Below are 12,597 nucleotides of genomic sequence, written 5' to 3'. Positions count from 1 at the left end.
TAGCAAGGTCAAAGGCACCTTAGGTTACTTACTGAGATCCTCTCTCCAAATATTAAAACACACACACACACACACACACACACACACACACACACACTACCACCACGATGACGACCCCCACCACTACCAATAACAACAAAGTGACTCTAGACTAGTTCCCATTTTCAGTTCCACACACACACCAGAAATAACTAGTTGTTTACTATCATTTTCACTTATTTACACTTTTTAGTTTCATTGTTTTGAGACAGTCTTGCTATGTCATTAATCTAGGATTCATTTTGTTTGTTTGTTTGTTTGTTTTCTGAGACAAGGTTTCTCCATGTAGCCTTGGCTGTCCTGGACTTTCTTTGTAGAGCAAGCTGACCTCAAACTCACAGCAATCTGCCTGCCTCTGCCTCCCGAGTGCTGGGATTAAAGTCGTGCGTCACCACACCCAGTAAAATTACACTTCCATGTGAGTGCTGGGAGCTGACCCAGAGGACCTAGGTCCTCTGCAACGGCAGTAAGCGCTCTTAATCACTGACCCATCTCTCCAGCCCTAGGAATATTCTTTTAAAGGCTGGATGTGAAATTTATTTGTGGAGAAAACTGTGTTTTGAAAACAAAGCAACTTTGTGGATCTTTTGGGTACAAAAATGTGGGTCCCTGCTGGTGCCGCAGTGACATGACTGCTGGGAGGGTAACCAACCACCCCCTAATTGCATTGAGTCCTTGCTTTACAGGAAGGAATTTACAGCGGCTGTTATAAATCTGGTCAAAAGCTCCTGTCTACAGGGTTATGAGCTCTAGTGGGAAGCTATTGCTATTGTTTTGTTAAAGGAACATGTTATGTCAGTCAAGTTGCCTTCTATGTATTTGTATTTATGCCCATAGATTAGTGCTATTATCAACTTTGGTCAGAAAAGCTTCTTTCTGAAGTGGGTCACAGAGCTTCATAACTGGTCAGAATACTGAGAATAAGTGATTGCTGATTGTTCAGGGCTAAGTGAGACATCTATGTCTCTCCCTCCAGGGCTCAGGGAACATCACAGAAGAGGAGCAGGAAGGGCCCTGGGGTGCTGTGGATTGCTGACCCCCATGCATAAGATAGCCATAGCACTCACAGCCGCTGTGATTACATTCACAAGGCCAGTACAAGTCTGGGGCTGTCAACATTCCACCGTGGAAGAGGCAGAGTCTTATGAGGCTCCGCCCCTTCCTGAGGATGCATTGGCAGTTGATGGTCACAGGAGGAGGGGGAGACATTTTCTTCAGTGGTGTAGCCACTGGTAAAGTGCCTGTGATACCTAAATAATTCCTCACCTATGTCCCTGTAAACATCACCAATTAAACTCACTGGTTCACACTCACATACAAAGTAAAGAAAATGTGGGTTGCATATCACAGGAGGAAAGAGAGGAAGAGGTGTGAGTAGAAGATGGAATGGGCTTGAAAAAAGTTGGAACACGAAGCGGAGAAGATTCTTGGGATACTACAAAGGACTTTTGAGACTGCCAGTGTCCACAAATTAATGTTAAGCTATCATGAGGTGCCATGATGGCGTTTGTCTCTTAGTCTCAAAACTGCAATAGAGATCTGTTTCACACCGTCTCTTCTTGTGTGGTGTTGTCTGGTGAAAACTCCCATTCAGGAGTCAGGCTGAAGAGAAGAGAGCAGAAGTCTCCAAGTATGTAGCCTCAGACGACCTTGTGCTAACAACGTCAGAGGTGGTACTCAGCCACACTCTGTACACAACAGGGTTACAGACCAGCTGTATCTGAACAGTAAAGAGAAGGGGAGCCTGACAGGTTGAGGAGTCAAAGATGCAAGCCGGTTGGCTGTTTTTGCAGGAAGCTGGATTATCCATCTTAACATGACACTTCTGTTTTCAAAATGATGATTGCTACCCACCCTGCCAGTGTGTAAATGTACCATAACACCCTGAGGCAGGAGGAGAGCTAGGAATGCTTATCTATGAATCCTTCAGCTCCAGAATACTGGCAGTGACTTTCAACATCTGCTTCTATGTCAGTTCCAGAGAGGACTTTCCATCCCACTAAGATCTATGATTTCCTCATGCACAGATGCTTAAGTAGCTCAGATGTGGAATGCTGAAAGACATTCTAGACAGACACACAGCTATTATTAGTTACAGCAACACAATCTCCTTCTTTATGAAAAAAAATAATCTGAATAATTTGACCTAAGTCCTGAATTCTATTACATATGCATGCACACACAAACATTATTTCCATATAAAGTGATTCTTGCTTTGGCTATTTGAGATAAGGCTTCACGGTGTATAATTCATGCTGGCTTAAACTTCACTATGTAGATTAAACTGATCTCAACTGCCTTCACCTCTGAGTACAGTGTGAGCCAGCAGGCCCGTCTCCAAAAAAGATTTTTTTTTGTTTTTGTTTTTAAAATTATTTTATTAATTTATGAGTGTGTATACGAGAGGGGGGCATGTCCGAAGAGGCCAGAAGAGGCCATTGGATCCCCTGGAGCTGAAGTTTCAGGTGGTTGTGAGCCACACAGCAGGGGTACTAAGATTTAAACTCCTCTTCTGCAAGAGCAGCAAATACACTTGACCACTGAGGCCACCTCTTTGGCGTGTTTGTTTGGTTTTTTTTAGAGAGGGTCTCTTACAACTCATGTTGGCTTTTAACTCATATGCAGCTAGGATGACCATGAATTCCTGATCGTCCAGCCTTTACTCCCCAAATCAGCACATGCAGCACCCATAAAGTGGTTTTACAATGACTTTCCTCTCATACTGTCCTTTTACTGCTCAACCCTCCTTATCACCCCACCCCCATCCCCGCTCCAACGCTGGAGAGTGAACCCAGGCCAGGGCCTTATGCTAGCCAGACACTCCTAACACGCTAGCATTCCGATGCTTATTCATAACTTCTCCGAAAAGAGAAACAGTATTTGATACTATTCCTACAATTTCTAGAAATACTTTCACATTTTTATTCCACGTTTTGAAGATCAGACCAAAACCTTCAGGAAAAAATACCATCTCCCTCCCAGCAACAGTATGTTTTCATTTCCGTGTTGTTAGAGCTACAGGGAGCTGTCATCCTGTTCCTAAGTGTACTTATAAATACTGCAGCAGGGACAGTTTAGGAAAGGTGTCTCGGAAACAGATACAAAGCAATGGCTGTGATTGCTTTCTGACTGTGTTTGTTGCCTCTTCTCACCTAGCTATAGTCGGATGAGAAAGGCTCTTGGTCCAAGTTCTGGTTCCCCGTCCACCGACCTTTCCCATCTGCACTTACTGGGAAGGCTCTGCTAACATCCATGCTGTGGGTTACGTTGTTGAGCAGTGTGTACCACAGCTGACAGGGCAGAGCGACTGAAATGAGACAACCAAGCTTGGGAGAAGCCAGAGACTCCCAGGATGGTCTGTTGAAAGAGGAATCTGGGATGGGAGCAGATGCCACAGGACCTGAGTACTGTAGCCCATAGACAAAGCAGCTTTGTGTGTGTGAGCACATGGGGACAGATTGTAACGCTGACCAATGAGCATAGCATGGCAGCAGTGAAGGGGGTCTTGGGCAGGCAACAACTTAGGGCATTCTGAGGATAAATATGGGGTGACTTCATTTGGATCATTGTTGCTACAAACATGAAAAGAGGGAGATGGGAGATAGCTCAGACACACAGGAGCTGAGATCAACTATGGGAAGAAGATAGTTGTATCTCCATTGTTACCCTCAGTGGGGATGTTGTTTAGGATGTTTGAGGGTGCAACTAATAGATTACTAAGTGATGGCTTTAAAAATAGAAGACAGAGCCAGGTATGGTGGTGACGCATGTCTTTAATGCCAGCTCTCAGGAGGAGGAGGCAAGCGGATCTCTGTGAGTTTGAGGTCAACATGGTCTACATAGTGAGTTCTAGGCCAGCCAGGGATAGTATATAGTAAGACCTCAAAACAAAACAAAACAAAGCAAAACAGTAGCAGAAGACTGATTGGCTGGCATAACAAAAGTTTCAAGATAAGATGGCATGAGAAGTGGCCAATGCACCTTAGTCAAGCTCTGTAACTCTCTTGAGTTTCCTCTCTGTCCCCAAGATGGTCACACAAGTGTCACGAGTCATGAAAATGTCCAGAATTGAGAAACAGGAGGCATTTCTCTCTTTATTTTTAAATTGTTATTATTTTTTGTTCTTCTAGGTAGCCCAGGTAAGCATTGAACTAGTGAGCCTCTTGCCTCAGCACCCTGAGTGTTGGAATTACAGGCCTAAACCACCATGCTCAGCTTCACCTCATAAAAATATTATTAATATTATTATTACTATTTGGTTTTCCAAGACAAGCTTTCTTTGTGTAGCCTTTGCTATCCTAGAACTAACTCTATAGATCAAGCTGGCCTAGAACTTATAGAGATCTGCCTCCCCAGCCGGATGGTTGGCACAGGCCTTTAATCCCAGCACTCGGGAGGCAGAGGCAGATAGATCCTTGTGAGTTCCAGGCCAGCCTGGGTTTACCAAGAGACTCCAGGACACCCACGGCTCTGTGTAACAGAGAAGCCCTGTCTCAAAAAACAAAAAACAAAACAAAACAAAACAAAACAAAAACAGCCCCTCCCCCTCCAAAAAAAGAAATCTACCTGCCTCTGCATCCTGAGTGTTGTGATTAAAGGCATGTGCCACCACCACCTGGCTTCCATTCACCTTTTTATTTAAATTGGAAAATAACTTTATTTGTTCTGAGGAGCAGGCCAGAGTCCCCTCAGAACTTCTGAAACTGCTTTGTGGTGCCAGCTGCCTTGGTGACCTTGAACACATTGAACGGAATGGTCTTGCTCAGAGGCCTGCACTCTCCCATGGTGACAATGTTGCTCATCTGTACATCTCTGAAATGGGGGGGGGGGTTGGGGGGTGGGACAGAAGGTGCACAGACATGTTCTTGTGGCTCTTCTTAAAGTGATCGTACTTCCAGATGTAATGGAGGTAGGTCCCAGCGGATAACGATGGTCCTCTGCATCTTTATCTTTGTCATGACACCAGACAGGATCCAAGCTCCGATGGAGATGTAGCCAGTGAAGGGGCATTTCTTGCCTGTGTAGGTGCCCTCGATGGCCTCCTTGGGTGTCTTGAAATCTAAACCTATATTTTTGTAATTTTTCCTTGCTGATTTCTCCAAGCAAAACAGCTTCTTGTTTTGAAAGATTGTAGGCTGCTTTTGGTAAGCATGCACCATCTGAATGTCCACCATCTTCCAGGCAGCCTGAGAAAAAGAGAGCTAGGCCAACTCCCGGGCTTCCTTATTCAGTATCCAAGTTTGGAACGGAAGCACCCATTCACTTTTTTTTGTTGTTTTGTTTTTGTTTTTGTTTTTTTCGAGACAGAGTTTCTCTGTGTAGCCTTGGCCATCCTGGACTCGCTTTGTAGACCAGGCTGGCCTCGAACTCACAATGATCCACCTGCCTCTGTCTCCTGAGTGCTGGGATTAAAGGCGTGGGCCACCACGCCCGGCTCTATTCACTTTTTTATAAGAGTAAAAAAGCCTTCTCTCAAAGCAATCTCCACCCCAGATGATTCTCAAACTCTCAGCGGTGAAAACGCAAGGTGAACTTATTCTTAAATCAGTCATGGAGAAGAGATTAAACTTACCAAAACTCCCCCAGATCCACTTCCTGGGGGGTGGGGATAGTCTCAGCACGTGGGTACCACAACAAATGTGTAAAAATGGGGTTTGTTTTGGCAAACAAGAAAGAAAGGTGACCAATGACAACAAGATGAGCAAGTAGTATCGTCTGTCACAAGACAACGAGCACGTAGGTCACTAATTAGTTAGAAATGCACACTTGAATGCATAAATACGCACGTCCTTCTGGGACTAGCCTTCCAGGACCAAATCTTCTACGACCACTTCTAACTTCAGCCCTAGAATGATGCATCACCTCCATTGTCACTGAAGTTCCAAACTACGTCACACTTTTGTTGACAATTCTGTGGACTGATTGACTGACCAGAGCTGATTATAGTAAGTAGAGATGTTGCAAACCCAATAGGCTATCTTCCTGATAGCTGTTGACTACCCACCTCTGTGCCTTAACATTCTTTGACTATGAGGTAAAACTTTTGGGATGTATTAACTAAAACAACCATTAGTTTCCTCCAACCCCAAGACTAAGCATCTCAACAGATAACACCGGAAATCTAAAGCAGAGATCTCGCCTGCTTGTTTTCCCCACTAGTGTACTGGGAGATGCAGTGTTTTATTCTGTAACTATAAAAGCTCATGTATCGGCTTCCATGGTGAGTCGTGTCACTCAGGGCAAGGGGAATCTGTGTTCCTAGGCCACAGCCATTCATTTGGCGCAGGATGCGCTGTCTATTATTCTTTTTGGAGCACTGACAGAATTCACACACAGTTCTGACCTCCAGCCTCATTTATGTGGGTCTAGCATTCTTTGCTGTCAAGGCTGCTTCAGCTATTTTATAAGCGCCTCTGGGTAGCTACTGGACCTCCTGGACACTTAGGTTGATCCTAATGAGAAATGTTAACTTAGGATAGTCCACTTGGGGGAACAGGAAATTGTCAGTACTAAAGAGAGAAAAGAGGGACAATGCTAAAGGTAGGAGGAGGGCAAGGAAGTGGGAACACAGTCTAGTGTCTTAGTTCATGCATTATGGGCCAAAGTAGGGACAGATGGTGGTTGGTTCTGTGCTCTGGGGCTGAGAAAGGACTCCCAAATAAGAACTGCACAGAGATACTGTCAACATATATAATCCCCCCGGCATGGGGTGAGACCTTGAGTGAGTCCAGCAACTCCCTCAACCCCGCCCCCCGGAAGCTCATTAGGTGTAGCTCACATTGAACAAGAATGAAAGTGGCCTCAAGGCTGCAGACTGTTGTTGTTGTTGTTGCTGCTGTTGCTGTTCCTCTGCAAGGTCACCTGATGAGTCCTCAGCTTCTGCTTTGCCTTTCCATGGCTACAAGTGTCATCCCTGCACGAGGTCACGCTCACCAGACAGCTGGCGTGACGTGAGGATGAGCTGAGCCACAAGCAGGATGGAGAATGGGAAGGGCCCCAAGGACGCCTTATGTAGCTGGACTTGTGGAAAGACTAATGGGAAACAGCAGAAGGCCCTCGGGTGCTACAGTGGCTGCTTTTATTTGCTGGGACTTGCTGGGTTCCTTCTCCAAGGCTTGAGACCTTATCCTAGGCCATTACTGCTTCAGACCTTCTCCACCGAAGCCTTTCTCCTCCTCCTCCTCAGCCCGTTGCCCTTGGCAGCCATGGAGCTGTGGGAAGTGTGGAGTCAGGCCTTTGAACTCTGCAGAGGGAAGAACCTGCCCAGGCTTCTGCACCACAGGCAGTGCTGCAAGGCTGTGACTGACAGCTGAGAGCTGTCTCTCTGCCATCCCTGCCTTCTCCCTGGGGCACAGACTCTAGCAACCCAGGCAGAAGAAGAAGAAGAAGTCACTGGATTCAGCCACAGTAAAAAGACTGGGATTGGGGGCTGTGTCCCACTGTCTTCGTTCTTACCCTCACCCAAGCCTCTGTGCAAAGCCTCATAGTCCAGACGTGGCCAATTTAGCTTCCTTTTAATTACCTTCGGCTTATAGGATTCTAAAAAAACATCGCACTCTGTTCTTGGAGGAGTTCTCCGCTGGGTGGTTACAAAAAGTGAGCGGAACTTCAGAACAATGATTTGCCTTTAAACATTCGCCCTCATCCTCGGGGAGCCTCACCCAGGAGATAGGCTGGTGGGGCCGGCCTGCTTCCTCTGGAAGGGAAGCCCTGCCCAGGGTTTGGGGGCAGGAGTACGGCAGGATGTCGCACACCCAGCCCAACCTACTCCAGGTAGTGTCTCATCCTTCCTGAGGCCCAGTTTGCTCCTGCTTGGGGTAGTAGGCACGCCAGGCCCTGAGAGAGCCTGTGGAAGCAATGGTGGCAGGGGACGTCCTCCTCCAAGAAGCCTCTCAAAGTGGGGGTGGGGAGGGAGTTCACTGAAATAGAGAAAGTAGAGAAAGCCCCACCTTTTTGTTTTGTTTCTTTGGTTTTTTGAGACAGGGTTTCTCTGTTATCTTGGCTGTCCTGGGTTTGCTTTGTAGACCAGGATGGCCTCGAACTCACAGAGATCTGCCTGCCTCTGCAGCAAGCCCTACCTTTTAAATGACAAAGGTTCCTCCCCCAAAACTGGCCCAGAGGTTGCTGCACTCCCCTCCCCCTCTTTGCCTTCCTGTTCTCCGTGAGTCAGGGGAAGCCTACCCAGGTGCCTCTGAGGAGGCAGTGGTGGCTCACATCTGCCATCCCAGCATGAAGGAGCTGAGGTAGACAGGAAAGATGTGAGCTCTAAGCCAGTTTGAGTTACAGAATGTTTAAAAACAAGAGCAAAAATAATCCCCTTCCCTCCCCCTGCAACCAAAAACCCCAAAGAGAGCAAAATAAATGACCAAAGACAAGTCCACAGCTTGCCATATTGCTGTTAGGGCTCAAACCTGGAACAGTGGGCTAACTGAGGTGCCTGTTTAGTATCACAGCACACCTGGCTGCCAGGCTCTCCGAGCATCCCTCAGTCCCTTACCTATTACATACAGGGCATGGCTGGTATGCCACGCCCCTACCCTACACTTCTTCAGTCCAGAGGCTGAGCTGTTCTTCCCTACAGAATCCAGCCATTTTGGCTACCCATGCCTTTTCTCTATCCTTTGCTCTCCTGGCTCTCTCTCTCCTCTCCCTGGTTTCTTCACATGGCCCAGGACAGGGTCATGTCCACCATGGACCCTTCTAGATGGCCCAGGCTATGCTCTCCTTCATATCTACAATAAACTCTTTTCTCCACCACACCTAGGAGCAGTCGTGTCCTTTTTTTTTTTTTTTTAAGGTTTATTTATTATGTATACAGTGCTTTGCCTGCATGTGGGCCTCCCGCCAGAAGGGGGCATCAGGTCTCATTATAGATGGCTGTGAACCACCATGTGGTTACTGGGAATTGAACTCAGAACCTTCAGAAGAGCAGCCAGTGCTCTTAACCTCTGAGCCTTCTCTCCAGCCCTCTTCCTCCTCTTCCTCCTCTTCCTCCTCCTCCTTTTTAAAAAAAATTCAGTTGCCTTGGGCCTTTTTAGAACCATTGTTCTTTTCACCAATGCAGCAGCCAAACTATACTAGGAGAGACACACTGTGAGGGGAACAAGGGTTTGCCTACGTGTGCTTTATACTTAATCCTCATACAACCCTATCAGCCAAATACAACATTACCCCACTTTGCAGATGAGAAAACTGAGTCTGAAAATCGTTGAGCTAGAAAGTGGTAGAACTAATATATTTTTGTTTATTTAAAGATCTATTTATTTTTTGTTTGCTTTGTCTTTTGAGACACAGTCTCTCTACTTATCCCTGGCTATTTTGAAACTGTATAGACCAGACTGGCCTCAAACTCACATAAATCTTCCTGCCCTTGCCTCCCCGGTGCTGAGATTAAAGGCTCGTGCCACTGTGCTAGGTAATATTTATTTATTTTTATTTTACAGGGATGAGTGTTTTGCCTGCATCTGTGTATGCATAGCACTTGTGTACTGATGCCTGAGGAGGTCAGAGAAGGCATCAGATCCTCTAGAACTGGAATTGCAGATGGTTGTGAACCAATGGCCTTGTAGCGGTTGCCAACCAAACTCAGGTCCTCACAAGAGCAGAAAGGGCTCCAAACCCCTGAGCCATTGCTCTAGCCCTGGTTTGGTTGGTTGGTTGCTTGGTTTTTCAAAATAAGGTTTCTCTGCATATCCTTGGCTGTCCTGGAATGGCTTTTTAGACAAGTCCAGCCTCACCTCATAGCCATCCCATCCTCCCTCTGCCTCCCAGAGCACTAGGATTAAAGGCCACCAAGCCCAGCTCCCTGTTTTTGTTTTGATACAAGGTCTCAGGGCTGGTCCTAAGCCAAGGTCTCACTCTAAAGCCCAGGGCTGGTCCCAAAGCTAGGGAGCCTCAGCCTCTTCTGGATTCAATATTTAAATAGAAGCCCCTGAATGCGCAGACTATTCGCCCACCCTGTGAACTTTGCTAAAACCCGAACATGAGTGTTTTGTTTATCTTTAGAGACTGGGGACAGGATTCTTTAGGACTTGCTGGAAAATGAGCTCCAAAGAGGGGGAATTGCCCCGGCTTTCATGTCAGGCTGTTACTCAAAGGAAATTGTTATCTTTTAATTACATCCTCGCTTACTAAGTAACTACTCCTTGCAGACAATTTAGTAATATACAACAAACAAAAAAGGCCCCCTGGTGTGACTTCCAGTCTATCAGTGAACCAGAAGAAGCAATATGCAAGTTCTTGATTGTTAAACACAACTACCCCTCATGGGGGGGGGGGGTGCTCTGTCAAGGCCTAGTGGTAGCGCAGAAGACTGCTAATCAAGTCTAGTTGGGAGACAGAAACATAAGAAACAGACATACATAGTTATGGATGGAGACTTCTGCTATGAATAGAAAAGGTTCAACAGTAGAGGTCCTAGAGCAGACACAGGCTGGCCCCAGACCAACAGCCATGTCGTCATGGTAACAGGCAGATAGACCCCTGGAGCTGGCTGCCTAGTCAGTCTAATTTAGTCTTCTGGAGAGTTCCAGGCCGAAGAGATATGGTCTCAAACTACAAGGTGGAGGGTGCCTGAGAAATAATATGTGAGGTTGTCCTTTGGCACACACACACACACACACACACACACACACACACACACACACACACACACACTCATGTGTCACTGCACACACATTCATATGCATACACTCAATACATTAGATGCACACACTAAAATACACACGTATGCACACACACATGCAGACACTGATGTGCGCATGAGTGCACGCACATACAAACAGAGAGAGAGAGAGAGAGAGAGAGAGAGAGAGAGAGAGAGAGAGAGAGAGAGAATGCGCTCCAGGGCACAGTGCTCCGGGAATCTAGGGTGATCTAGTTTGCAGAAGAAGACCTGAGGAGCAGAGCTCTAGAAAGACAGAAAAGATGAGGAATCCAGAAGCACCCTGGGCCTCCAAGCTTCTGCTTGGTGTTAGAAACCGTGCCGAGAGCCCAGGGCAAACTCTAGACATGGTACCTGGGCTGAGAAGGTGGTTTGCTGTTTCTGCTTGACCCTCTTCCTCCAAGCATGAGATAAGGAGGAACGACACGGTTTTTAATACCAGCTGCTGCTTCACCAGCGTCTGCCGTGTGTCTCATTGCTCCGCGCTTTAGACATATTGTGTCACTAATCATGTTTTAATAATCCAGAACAACATAGGCACTACCGGGTTGAGGATGTAGCCCAGTTGGTAGAGTACTTGCCTAGCATCTACAATGCTCTGGGTTCCATTGCCACCACCGCATAAACCCAACGTGGTGATACACGCCTGTAATGCCAGCATTTGCTGGAGAGGCAGGAGTTAAGTGACATCCTACGCTCCACTGAGACCTTAAAGAGAGCCTAGGACCCACAAGACTGTCTCAAAGAAGGGCAGGGAGCTGGAGAGGTGGCTCAGTAGTTAAGAGCTCTCGTTGCTGTTGGAGAGGACCTGAGTTCAGTTCTCAGCATCAGCATCAGGTGGCTCCCCACTCCAACTCAAGGTGATGGGACACCCTCTTCAGGCCTCCTCGGGTGTGCACATATGTAGCATACGCGCACACACACACACACACACACACACACACACACACACACACACAAGAATAAAATTAATAAGTAAATAACTCTTAAACAACAACAGAACTGGTGCTAAGGAAAAAATAGACAGCATTACTATTTTATTTTTTATAGTTTTGTTTGTTTGTTTGTTTGTGTGTTTTCCAAGACAGGGTTTCACTGTGTAGCCTTGGCTGTCCTGGAACTCATTCTGTAGACCAGGTTGGCCTGGAACTCAGAGATCCACCTGCCTCTGCCTCTCCAGTGCTGTGATTAAAGGCATGTGCCATCACAGCCCAGTTACTATTTTATTTTTATGAAATAAATAGATAGGAAAAAAAAGAGACTTCAATCTGTGTTGTGGCTTATGCCTATAATCCTAGCACTCACAAGACTGAGGCAGGAGAGACTGCTTCAAGTTCAAGGCCAGTTTGCACTATATAGAGAGTTCTAGGCCAGTGTGGTGGTTTGAATGACAGTGACCACCATAGGCCCATAAGCAGTGGCACTATTAGGAGCTGTGGCCTTTTGGTGTAGATGTGGTCTTGTTGGGGAAAGTGTGTCGCTGGGGATGGGCTTTGAGGTCTCATATGCTCAAGCCAAGCCCAGTGTGGTGGTCTCTTCCTGCTACCTGCAGATAATAGATTTAGAACTCTCAGCTACCTCTGCAGCACCATGTCTGCCTGCATGCCACAGTGTTTCCCGCCGTGATGATAATGGACTAAGTCTCTGAACTGTTAGCAAGACTCCTTTTAAAGAGTTGTCAGCCGGCACAGGTGTGGTGGCACATACCTTTAATCCCGGCACTCAGGAGGCAGAGGCAGGTGGATCATTGTGAGTCTGAGGCCAGCCTGGTCTACAAAGCAAGTCCAGGATAGTCAAAGCTATATAGAGAAACCCTGTCTCAAAACAAACAAACAAACAAACAAACAAAGAGTTGTCTTCGTCATGGTGTCTTTTCACAGTAATATAACCCTAAC

General features: G+C 46.6%; 1 protein-coding gene and 1 pseudogene across 7 annotated transcripts in view; both read right to left on the bottom strand.

The window, feature by feature from the left end:
• The window catches only part of PALM2AKAP2 (PALM2 and AKAP2 fusion), a 463,139-nt gene that overhangs the window by 128,349 nt on the left and 322,193 nt on the right, over positions 1–12,597 (bottom strand). The window lies entirely within an intron of this gene.
• Positions 4,587–5,388, bottom strand: LOC311597705 (small ribosomal subunit protein uS17-like; annotated as a pseudogene). The gene has a single exon. The product of its transcript is annotated as a small ribosomal subunit protein uS17-like (transcript).

The sequence above is a fragment of the Acomys minous genome (assembly GCF_964271855.1).
Source record: "Acomys minous genome assembly, chromosome: 1".
Lineage (NCBI taxonomy): Eukaryota > Metazoa > Chordata > Mammalia > Rodentia > Muridae > Acomys > Acomys minous.
The sequence above is the reverse complement of the archived record's forward strand: the minus strand, read 5'-3'. Positions and strand labels throughout refer to the sequence as shown.